The sequence below is a fragment of the Anomaloglossus baeobatrachus genome, unplaced genomic scaffold, assembly GCF_048569485.1.
Source record: "Anomaloglossus baeobatrachus isolate aAnoBae1 unplaced genomic scaffold, aAnoBae1.hap1 Scaffold_49, whole genome shotgun sequence".
Classification (NCBI taxonomy): domain Eukaryota; kingdom Metazoa; phylum Chordata; class Amphibia; order Anura; family Aromobatidae; genus Anomaloglossus; species Anomaloglossus baeobatrachus.
Genome location: NW_027444249.1, coordinates 668,933 through 682,497, shown reverse-complemented (window position 1 = coordinate 682,497; position 13,565 = coordinate 668,933).

The window sequence follows — 13,565 nt, the reverse complement described above, 5'->3', positions numbered from 1 at the left end:
TGGTTATCTTGCAATCCCGAGATAATCGTCTCCATGCTCCAAATCCATTTTAAAGCCATTTTTAAGGCATTTCGCGCATACATGAAATGAACACATTTTTCTCCAAAACTATAACAGATGCAAGCTTGTCCTGTTTGGTGGAGATGATATTTAATAAAATAAGTAGAAATCCACTAAAAGTTTTGTTTGGTTATATTGCAATCCCGAGATAATCGTCTCCATGCTCCAAATCCATTTTAAAGCCATTTTTAAGGCATTTCGCGCATACATGAAATGAACACATTTTTCTCCAAAACTATAACAGATGCAAGCTTGTCCTGTTTGGTGGAGATGATATTTAATAAAATAAGTAGAAATCCACTAAAAGTTTTGTTTGGTTATCTTGCAATCCCGAGATAATCGTCTCCATGCTCCAAATCCATTTTAAAGCCATTTTTAAGGCATTTCGCGCATACATGAAATGAACACATTTTTCTCCAAAACTATAACAGATGCAAGCTTGTCCTGTTTGGTGGAGATAATATTTAATAAAATAAGTAGAAATCTACTAAAAGTTTCGTTTGTTTATATTGCCATCCTGAGATAATCGTCTCCATGCTCCAAATCCATTTTAAAGCCATTTCAAAGGCATTTTGCGCATACATGAAATGAACACATTTTTCTCCAAAACTATAACACATGCAAGCTTGTCCTGTTTGGTGGAGATCATATTTAATAAAATAAGTAGAAATCCACTAAAAGTTTTGTTTGGTTATCTTGCAATCCCGAGATAATCGTCTCCATGCTCCAAATCCATTTTAAAGCCATTTTTAAGGCATTTCGCGCATACATGAAATGAACACATTTTTCTCCAAAACTATAACAGATGCAAGCTTGTCCTGTTTGGTGGAGATGATATTTAATAAAATAAGTAGAAATCCACTAAAAGTTTTGTTTGGTTATCTTGCAATCCCGAGATAATCGTCTCCATGCTCCAAATCCATTTTAAAGCCATTTTTAAGGCATTTCGCGCATACATGAAATGAACACATTTTTCTCCAAAACTATAACAGATGCAAGCTTGTCCTGTTTGGTGGAGATGATATTTAATAAAATAAGTAGAAATCCACTAAAAGTTTTGTTTGGTTATCTTGCAATCCCGAGATAATCGTCTCCATGCTCCAAATCCATTTTAAAGCCATTTTTAAGGCATTTCGCGCATACATGAAATGAACACATTTTTCTCCAAAACTATAACAGATGCAAGCTTGTCCTGTTTGGTGGAGATGATATTTAATAAAATAAGTTGAAATCCACTAAAAGTTTTGTTTGGTTATCTTGCAATCCCGAGATAATCGTCTCCATGCTCCAAATCCATTTTAAAGCCATTTTTAAGGCATTTCGCGCATACATGAAATGAACACATTTTTCTCCAAAACTATAACAGATGCAAGCTTGTCCTGTTTGGTGGAGATGATATTTAATAAAATAAGTAGAAATCCACTAAAAGTTTTGTTTGGTTATCTTGCAATCCCGAGATAATCGTCTCCATGCTCCAAATCCATTTTAAAGCCATTTCAAAGGCATTTTGCGCATACATGAAATGAACACATTTTTCTCCAAAACTATAACACGTGCAAGCTTGTCCTGTTTGGTGGAGATGATATTTAATAAAATAAGTAGAAATCCACTAAAAGTTTTGTTTGGTTATCTTGCAATCCCGAGATAATCGTCTCCATGCTCCAAATCCATTTTAAAGCCATTTTTAAGGCATTTCGCGCATACATGAAATGAACACATTTTTCTCCAAAACTATAACAGATGCAAGCTTGTCCTGTTTGGTGGAGATGATATTTAATAAAATAAGTAGAAATCCACTAAAAGTTTTGTTTGGTTATCTTGCAATCCCGAGATAATCGTCTCCATGCTCCAAATCCATTTTAAAGCCATTTCAAAGGCATTTTGCGCATACATGAAATGAACACATTTTTCTCCAAAACTATAACACATGCAAGCTTGTCCTGTTTGGTGGAGATGATATTTAATAAAATAAGTAGAAATCCACTAAAAGTTTTGTTTGGTTATCTTGCAATCCCGAGATAATCGTCTCCATGCTCCAAATCCATTTTAAAGCCATTTTTAAGGCATTTCGCGCATACATGAAATGAACACATTTTTCTCCAAAACTATAACAGATGCAAGCTTGTCCTGTTTGGTGGAGATGATATTTAATAAAATAAGTAGAAATCCACTAAAAGTTTTGTTTGGTTATCTTGCAATCCCGAGATAATCGTCTCCATGCTCCAAATCCATTTTAAAGCCATTTTTAAGGCATTTCGCGCATACATGAAATGAACACATTTTTCTCCAAAACTATAACAGATGCAAGCTTGTCCTGTTTGGTGGAGATGATATTTAATAAAATAAGTAGAAATCCACTAAAATTTTTGTTTGGTTATCTTGCAATCCCGAGATAATCGTCTCCATGCTCCAAATCCATTTTAAAGCCATTTTTAAGGCATTTCGCGCATACATGAAATGAACACATTTTTCTCCAAAACTATAACAGATGCAAGCTTGTCCTGTTTGGTGGAGATGATATTTAATAAAATAAGTAGAAATCCACTAAAAGTTTTGTTTGGTTATATTGCAATCCCGAGATAATCGTCTCCATGCTCCAAATCCATTTTAAAGCCATTTTTAAGGCATTTCGCGCATACATGAAATGAACACATTTTTCTCCAAAACTATAACAGATGCAAGCTTGTCCTGTTTGGTGGAGATGATATTTAATAAAATAAGTAGAAATCCACTAAAAGTTTTGTTTGGTTATCTTGCAATCCCGAGATAATCGTCTCCATGCTCCAAATCCATTTTAAAGCCATTTTTAAGGCATTTCGCGCATACATGAAATGAACACATTTTTCTCCAAAACTATAACAGATGCAAGCTTGTCCTGTTTGGTGGAGATGATATTTAATAAAATAAGTAGAAATCCACTAAAAGTTTTGTTTGGTTATCTTGCAATCCCGAGATAATCGTCTCCATGCTCCAAATCCATTTTAAAGCCATTTTTAAGGCATTTCGCGCATACATGAAATGAACACATTTTTCTCCAAAACTATAACAGATGCAAGCTTGTCCTGTTTGGTGGAGATGATATTTAATAAAATAAGTAGAAATCCACTAAAAGTTTTGTTTGGTTATCTTGCAATCCCGAGATAATCGTCTCCATGCTCCAAATCCATTTTAAAGCCATTTTTAAGGCATTTCGCGCATACATGAAATGAACACATTTTTCTCCAAAACTATAACAGATGCAAGCTTGTCCTGTTTGGTGGAGATGATATTTAATAAAATAAGTAGAAATCCACTAAAAGTTTTGTTTGGTTATCTTGCAATCCCGAGATAATCGTCTCCATGCTCCAAATCCATTTTAAAGCCATTTTTAAGGCATTTCGCGCATACATGAAATGAACACATTTTTCTCCAAAACTATAACAGATGCAAGCTTGTCCTGTTTGGTGGAGATGATATTTAATAAAATAAGTAGAAATCCACTAAAAGTTTTGTTTGGTTATCTTGCAATCCCGAGATATTCGTCTCCATGCTCCAAATCCATTTTAAAGCCATTTCAAAGGCATTTTGCGCATACATGAAATGAACACATTTTTCTCCAAAACTATAACACATGCAAGCTTGTCCTGTTTGGTGGAGATGATATTTAATAAAATAAGTAGAAATCCACTAAAAGTTTTGTTTGGTTATCTTGCAATCCCGAGATAATCGTCTCCATGCTCCAAATCCATTTTAAAGCCATTTTTAAGGCATTTCGCGCATACATGAAATGAACACATTTTTCTCCAAAACTATAACAGATGCAAGCTTGTCCTGTTTGGTGGAGATGATATTTAATAAAATAAGTAGAAATCCACTAAAAGTTTTGTTTGGTTATCTTGCAATCCCGAGATAATCGTCTCCATGCTCCAAATCCATTTTAAAGCCATTTTTAAGGCATTTCGCGCATACATGAAATGAACACATTTTTCTCCAAAACTATAACAGATGCAAGCTTGTCCTGTTTGGTGGAGATGATATTTAATAAAATAAGTAGAAATCCACTAAAATTTTTGTTTGGTTATCTTGCAATCCCGAGATAATCGTCTCCATGCTCCAAATCCATTTTAAAGCCATTTTTAAGGCATTTCGCGCATACATGAAATGAACACATTTTTCTCCAAAACTATAACAGATGCAAGCTTGTCCTGTTTGGTGGAGATGATATTTAATAAAATAAGTAGAAATCCACTAAAAGTTTTGTTTGGTTATATTGCAATCCCGAGATAATCGTCTCCATGCTCCAAATCCATTTTAAAGCCATTTTTAAGGCATTTCGCGCATACATGAAATGAACACATTTTTCTCAAAAACTATAACAGATGCAAGCTTGTCCTGTTTGGTGGAGATGATATTTAATAAAATAAGTAGAAATCCACTAAAAGTTTTGTTTGGTTATCTTGCAATCCCGAGATAATCGTCTCCATGCTCCAAATCCATTTTAAAGCCATTTTTAAGGCATTTCGCGCATACATGAAATTAACACATTTTTCTCCAAAACTATAACAGATGCAAGCTTGTCCTGTTTGGTGGAGATAATATTTAATAAAATAAGTAGAAATCTACTAAAAGTTTCGTTTGTTTATATTGCCATCCTGAGATAATCGTCTCTATGCTCCAAATCCATTTTAAAGCCATTTCAAAGGCATTTTGCGCATACATGAAATGAACACATTTTTCTCCAAAACTATAACAGATGCAAGCTTGTCCTGTTTGGTGGAGATGATATTTAATAAAATAAGTAGAAATCCACTAAAAGTTTTGTTTGGTTATCTTGCAATCCCGAGATAATCGTCTCCATGCTCTAAATCCATTTTAAAGCCATTTTTAAGGCATTTCGCGCATACATGAAATGAACACATTTTTCTCCAAAACTATAACAGATGCAAGCTTGTCCGTTTGGTGGAGATGATATTTAATAAAATAAGTAGAAATCCACTAAAAGTTTTGTTTGGTTATCTTGCAATCCCGAGATAATCGTCTCCATGCTCCAAATCCATTTTAAAGCCATTTTTAAGGCATTTCGCGCATACATGAAATGAACACATTTTTCTCAAAAACTATAACAGATGCAAGCTTGTCCTGTTTGGTGGAGATGATATTTAATAAAATAAGTAGAAATCCACTAAAAGTTTTGTTTGGTTATCTTGCAATCCCGAGATAATCGTCTCCATGCTCCAAATCCATTTTAAAGCCATTTTTAAGGCATTTCGCGCATACATGAAATGAACACATTTTTCTCCAAAACTATAACAGATGCAAGCTTGTCCTGTTTGGTGGAGATGATATTTAATAAAATAAGTAGAAATCCACTAAAAGTTTTGTTTGGTTATCTTGCAATCCCGAGATAATCGTCTCCATGCTCCAAATCCATTTTAAAGCCATTTCAAAGGCATTTTGCGCATACATGAAATGAACACATTTTTCTCCAAAACTATAACACATGCAAGCTTGTCCTGTTTGGTGGAGATGATATTTAATAAAATAAGTAGAAATCCACTAAAAGTTTTGTTTGGTTATCTTGCAATCCCGAGATAATCGTCTCCATGCTCCAAATCCATTTTAAAGCCATTTTTAAGGCATTTCGCGCATACATGAAATGAACACATTTTACTCCAAAACTATAACAGATGCAAGCTTGTCCTGTTTGGTGGAGATGATATTTAATAAAATAAGTAGAAATCCACAAAAAGTTTTGTTTGGTTATCTTGCAATCCCGAGATAATCGTCTCCATGCTCCAAATCCATTTTAAAGCCATTTTTAAGGCATTTCGCGCATACATGAAATGAACACATTTTTCTCCAAAACTATAACAGATGCAAGCTTGTCCTGTTTGGTGGAGATGATATTTAATAAAATAAGTAGAAATCCACTAAAAGTTTTGTTTGGTTATCTTGCAATCCCGAGATAATCGTCTCCATGCTCCAAATCCATTTTAAAGCCATTTTTAAGGCATTTCGCGCATACATGAAATGAACACATTTTTCTCCAAAACTATAACAGATGCAAGCTTGTCCTGTTTGGTGGAGATGATATTTAATAAAATAAGTAGAAATCCACTAAAAGTTTTGTTTGGTTATATTGCAATCCCGAGATAATCGTCTCCATGCTCCAAATCCATTTTAAAGCCATTTTTAAGGCATTTCGCGCATACATGAAATGAACACATTTTTCTCCAAAACTATAACACATGCAAGCTTGTCCTGTTTGGTGGAGATGATATTTAATAAAATAAGTAGAAATCCACTAAAAGTTTTGTTTGGTTATCTTGCAATCCCGAGATAATCGTCTCCATGCTCCAAATCCATTTTAAAGCCATTTCAAAGGCATTTTGCGCATACATGAAATGAACACATTTTTCTCCAAAACTATAACACATGCAAGCTTGTCCTGTTTGGTGGAGATGATATTTAATAAAATAAGTAGAAATCCACTAAAAGTTTTGTTTGGTTATCTTGCAATCCCGAGATAATCGTCTCCATGCTCCAAATCCATTTTAAAGCCATTTTTAAGGCATTTCGCGCATACATGAAATGAACACATTTTTCTCCAAAACTATAACAGATGCAAGCTTGTCCTGTTTGGTGGAGATAATATTTAATAAAATAAGTAGAAATCTACTAAAAGTTTCGTTTGTTTATATTGCCATCCTGAGATAATCGTCTCCATGCTCCAAATCCATTTTAAAGCCATTTCAAAGGCATTTTGCGCATACATGAAATGAACACATTTTTCGCCAAAACTATAACACATGCAAGCTTGTCCTGTTTGGTGGAGATGATATTTAATAAAATAAGTAGAAATCCACTAAAAGTTTTGTTTGGTTATCTTGCAATCCCGAGATAATCGTCTCCATGCTCCAAATCCATTTTAAAGCCATTTTTAAGGCATTTCGCGCATACATGAAATGAACACATTTTTCTCCAAAACTATAACAGATGCAAGCTTGTCCTGTTTGGTGGAGATGATATTTAATAAAATAAGTAGAAATCCACTAAAAGTTTTGTTTGGTTATCTTGCAATCCCGAGATAATCGTCTCCATGCTCCAAATCCATTTTAAAGCCATTTTTAAGGCATTTCGCGCATACATGAAATGAACACATTTTTCTCCAAAACTATAACAGATGCAAGCTTGTCCTGTTTGGTGGAGATGATATTTAATAAAATAAGTAGAAATCCACTAAAAGTTTTGTTTGGTTATCTTGCAATCCCGAGATAATCGTCTCCATGCTCCAAATCCATTTTAAAGCCATTTTTAAGGCATTTCGCGCATACATGAAATGAACACATTTTTCTCCAAAACTATAACAGATGCAAGCTTGTCCTGTTTGGTGGAGATGATATTTAATAAAATAAGTAGAAATCCACTAAAAGTTTTGTTTGGTTATCTTGCAATCCCGAGATAATCGTCTCCATGCTCCAAATCCATTTTAAAGCCATTTCAAAGGCATTTTGCGCATACATGAAATGAACACATTTTTCTCCAAAACTATAACACATGCAAGCTTGTCCTGTTTGGTGGAGATAATATTTAATAAAATAAGTAGAAATCTACTAAAAGTTTTGTTTGGTTATCTTGCAATCCCGAGATAATCGTCTCCATGCTCCAAATCCATTTTAAAGCCATTTTTAAGGCATTTCGCGCATACATGAAATGAACACATTTTTCTCCAAAACTATAACAGATGCAAGCTTGTCCTGTTTGGTGGAGATAATATTTAATAAAATAAGTAGAAATCTACTAAAAGTTTCGTTTGTTTATATTGCCATCCTGAGATAATCGTCTCCATGCTCCAAATCCATTTTAAAGCCATTTCAAAGGCATTTTGCGCATACATGAAATGAACACATTTTTCTCCAAAACTATAACACATGCAAGCTTGTCCTGTTTGGTGGAGATGATATTTAATAAAATAAGTAGAAATCCACTAAAAGTTTTGTTTGGTTATCTTGCAATCCCGAGATAATCGTCTCCATGCTCCAAATCCATTTTAAAGCCATTTTTAAGGCATTTCGCGCATACATGAAATGAACACATTTTTCTCCAAAACTATAACAGATGCAAGCTTGTCCTGTTTGGTGGAGATGATATTTAATAAAATAAGTAGAAATCCACTAAAAGTTTTGTTTGGTTATCTTGCAATCCCGAGATAATCGTCTCCATGCTCCAAATCCATTTTAAAGCCATTTTTAAGGCATTTCGCGCATACATGAAATGAACACATTTTTCTCCAAAACTATAACAGATGCAAGCTTGTCCTGTTTGGTGGAGATGATATTTAATAAAATAAGTAGAAATCCACTAAAAGTTTTGTTTGGTTATCTTGCAATCCCGAGATAATCGTCTCCATGCTCCAAATCCATTTTAAAGCCATTTTTAAGGCATTTCGCGCATACATGAAATGAACACATTTTTCTCCAAAACTATAACAGATGCAAGCTTGTCCTGTTTGGTGGAGATGATATTTAATAAAATAAGTAGAAATCCACTAAAAGTTTTGTTTGGTTATCTTGCAATCCCGAGATAATCGTCTCCATGCTCCAAATCCATTTTAAAGCCATTTTTAAGGCATTTCGCGCATACATGAAATGAACACATTTTTCTCCAAAACTATAACAGATGCAAGCTTGTCCTGTTTGGTGGAGATGATATTTAATAAAATAAGTAGAAATCCACTAAAAGTTTTGTTTGGTTATCTTGCAATCCCGAGATAATCGTCTCCATGCTCCAAATCCATTTTAAAGCCATTTCAAAGGCATTTTGCGCATACATGAAATGAACACATTTTTCTCCAAAACTATAACACATGCAAGCTTGTCCTGTTTGGTGGAGATGATATTTAATAAAATAAGTAGAAATCCACTAAAAGTTTTGTTTGGTTATCTTGCAATCCCGAGATAATCGTCTCCATGCTCCAAATCCATTTTAAAGCCATTTTTAAGGCATTTCGCGCATACATGAAATGAACACATTTTTCTCCAAAACTATAACAGATGCAAGCTTGTCCTGTTTGGTGGAGATGATATTTAATAAAATAAGTAGAAATCCACTAAAAGTTTTGTTTGGTTATCTTGCAATCCCGAGATAATCGTCTCCATGCTCCAAATCCATTTTAAAGCCATTTTTAAGGCATTTCGCGCATACATGAAATGAACACATTTTTCTCCAAAACTATAACAGATGCAAGCTTGTCCTGTTTGGTGGAGATGATATTTAATAAAATAAGTAGAAATCCACTAAAAGTTTTGTTTGGTTATCTTGCAATCCCGAGATAATCGTCTCCATGCTCCAAATCCATTTTAAAGCCATTTTTAAGGCATTTCGCGCATACATGAAATGAACACATTTTTCTCCAAAACTATAACAGATGCAAGCTTGTCCTGTTTGGTGGAGATGATATTTAATAAAATAAGTAGAAATCCACTAAAAGTTTTGTTTGGTTATATTGCAATCCCGAGATAATCGTCTCCATGCTCCAAATCCATTTTAAAGCCATTTTTAAGGCATTTCGCGCATACATGAAATGAACACATTTTTCTCCAAAACTATAACAGATGCAAGCTTGTCCTGTTTGGTGGAGATGATATTTAATAAAATAAGTAGAAATCCACTAAAAGTTTTGTTTGGTTATCTTGCAATCCCGAGATAATCGTCTCCATGCTCCAAATCCATTTTAAAGCCATTTTTAAGGCATTTCGCGCATACATGAAATGAACACATTTTTCTCCAAAACTATAACAGATGCAAGCTTGTCCTGTTTGGTGGAGATAATATTTAATAAAATAAGTAGAAATCTACTAAAAGTTTCGTTTGTTTACCATGTGCGCCAGACTCTTAACAGCCAGGACTTCAGTAGCCTGACCAACACGTTGACTGAACATGCTGTCCTCCTCCTCCTCCTCCTCCTCCTCATCTACCCTGTCCTCTGGCCAGCCACGCTGAACCGAGGATATGACTGGTGTGCATGTCATATCCTCAATTTGGCCGGAGATTTGCTCCATGTCTTCATCCTCCTCCTCGTCATAGTCCTCCACTGCACGTTGTGATGAGACGAGGCTGGGCTGTGTGTTATCACCCACACCCACTACTGTTTCTTGCTGCAACTCATCGCGCTCCGCCTGCAATGCATCATGTTTGGTTTTGAGCAGAGACCGTTTTAGAAGGCAGAGTAGCGGTATGGTGACGCTAATAATGGCGTCATCACCACTCACCATCTTGGTGGAGTCCTCAAAGTTTTGGAGGATGGTACATAGGTCGGACATCCATCTCCACTCCTCAGGTGTTATGTGTGGAGTTTGACCCATTTCCCGACGGCTTAGGTGATGCAGGTACTCAACAACTGCCCTCTTCTGCTCACATATCCTGACCAACATGTGCAGAGTTGAATTCCAACGCGTGGGGACATCACACACCAGTCTGTGAGCCGGAAGATGCAAACTGCGCTGAAAGCCGGCAAGGCCGGCTGAAGCAGTAGGTGACTTTCGAAAATGTGCAGACAGGCGGCGAACTTTTACCAGCAGATCAGACAGCTCTGGGTATGACTTTAGAAACCGCTGAACCACGAGGTTGAGCACATGGGCCACGCATGGAACATGTGTCAGCTGGCCTCGCCTCAAAGCCGCCACCAGGTTCCGGCCATTGTCACACACGACCTTTCCTGGCTTTAGGTTCAGAGGTGTGAGCCAGTGATCTGCCTGCTGTTTCAGAGCTGTCCACAGCTCTTCTGCATTGTGGGGTTTGTCACCTATGCAGATTAGCTTCAGCACAGCCTGTTGCCGCTTCGCCGAGGCAGTGCTGCAGTGCTTCCAGCTTGGGACTGGTGTGGAGGGTACAGTGGATGAGGATGCGCAGGAGGAGGAGGAGGCTGAAGAGCATGACATTCCGGAGCTGTAGAGTGTGGGTGAAACACTGACTGAGGTAGGGCCTGCAAACCTTGGTGTGGGAAGGACGTGTTCCGTCCCTCGCTCAGACTGGGTCCCAGCTTCCACAATATTAACCCAGTGTGCCGTCAACGAGATGTAGCGGCCTTGCCCACAAGCACTTGTCCACGTGTCTGTGGTTAGGTGGACTTTGGGTGAAACAGCGTTGTTCAGGGCACGTGTGATGTTTTGTGACACGTGGTTATGCAACGCGGGGACGGCACACCGGGAGAAATAGTGGCGGCTGGGGACCGAGTAACGTGGGACAGCTGCCGCCATCAGGTCGCGGAATGCTTCTGTCTCCACCAGCCTTAAAGGCAACATTTCCAGCGCAAGCAGTCGCGAAATGTTAGCATTTAGAACTGTGGCATGTGGGGTGTTGGCAGTGTATTTGCGCCTGCGTTCAAAGGTTTGCTGAATGGATAACTGAACGCTGCGCTGGGACAAGGACGTGCTTGATGATGGTGTTATTTCTGAGTAGGCAACTGCAGGTGCAGGACCGGAGGAGGCTTGTTCGCAGGCAGCATGGACAGGGGATTGGCTCGCATGCACAACCAGCGAAGACGTAGCAGTGACATTAGCAAGCACTGCTCCTCGACTCTGTTGTACTTCCCACAAAGTCGGGTGCTTGGCTGACATGTGCCTGATCATGCTGGTGGTGGTCAGGCTGCTAGTTTTGGTACCCCTGCTGATGCTGGCACGGCAGGTGTTGCAAATGGCCTTTTTAGAATCATCTGGATCCAACTTAAAAAACTGCCAGACTCGGGAAGACCTAACATTTGTACAGGCACCTTGTGTCGTGTTGTTGTTCCGGGGAACGGTTTCCTGACTTCTGCCTGGAGCCACCACCCTGCTTCTTACTGCCTGTTGGGATGCTACGCCTCCCTCCCCCTGTGCACTGCTGTCCTCGCTCTGCATATCCTCCTGCCAGGTTGGGTCAGTTACTGGATCATCCACCACGTCGTCTTCCTCTTCCGCACCCTGCTCCTCCTCCTGACTTCCTGACAATTGTGTCTCATCATCGTCCACCCCTTGTTGAGACACGTTGCCAACTTCGTGAGAACGTGGCTGCTCAAATATTTGGCCATCTGTACATACGATCTCCTCATGACCCACTTCAACATGAGCTGGCGAGAGGTCAGAATGTGCGAATGGAAACGTGAACAGCTCTTCCGAGTGTCCAAGTGTGGGATCATTAATGTCCGAGGACGTGTACTCAGCCTTGTGGTAGGAAGGAGGATCAGGTTCTGAAATGTGCGGTGCAGTATCACGGCTACTGACACTTGACCGTGTGGAAGACAGAGTGTTTGTGGTGGTGCCAATCTGACTGGAAGCATTATCCGCTATCCAACTAACAACCTGTTGACACTGGTCTTGGTTCAAGAGCGGTGTACTGCTGCGGTCCCCAAGAATTTGGGACAGGACGTGCGAGCGACTAGATATGGCCCTTTGTTGTGGCAAAATTAGAGCTTGCCCACGACCTCGGCCTCTGCCTGCACCACCATCACGTCCACTTCCTTGTTCCTTGCCAACGCCCTTGCGCATTTTGCAATGCTGTGCTGACGTGTATTCACTAGACTTGGGCGTTATATCAAAGTTTGTGCAAATTGTGCACCTGTACGCTGCCACCGACAGGCACACACGTGCGGTTTTTAAATGCAAGCACGGACGCACTAAGAACCTAACAGGTTTTAGGAGCAAAAATTAATGACGAGAACTCTGACACTATCAGCCACTGCTGACTGACGTGTATTATACACTACACTTGTGCGTTATATAATAGTTTGGTAAAAACGCACACAAGTGCACCTGTACGCTGCCACCGACAGGCACACACGTGCGGTTTTTAAATGCAAGCACGGACGCACTAAGAACCTAACACAGGTTTTAGGAGCAAAAATTAATGACGAGAACTCTGACACTATCAGCCACTGCTGACTGACGTGTATTATACACTACACTTGTGCGTTATATAATAGTTTGGTAAAAACGCACACAAGTGCACCTGTACGCTGCCACCGACAGGCACACACGTGCGGTTTTTAAATGCAAGCACGGACGCACTAAGAACCTAACACAGGTTTTAGGAGCAAAAATTAATGACGAGAACTCTGACACTATCAGCCACTGCTGACTGACGTGTATTATACACTACACTTGTGCGTTATATAATAGTTTGGTAAAAACGCACACAAGTGCACCTGTACGCTGCCACCGACAGGCACACACGTGCGGTTTTTAAATGCAAGCACGGACGCACTAAGAACCTAACACAGGTTTTAGGAGCAAAAATTAATGACGAGAACTCTGACACTATCAGCCACTGCTGACTGACGTGTATTATACACTACACTTGTGCGTTATATAATAGTTTGGTAAAAACGCACACAAGTGCACCTGTACGCTGCCACCGACAGGCACACACGTGCGGTTTTTAAATGCAAGCACGGACGCACTAAGAACCTAACAGGTTTTAGGAGCGACAATTGCTGAGAAGTCTGACACTATCAGGACTGTTTTAGACTGTGTACACCAGCCCCAGATATG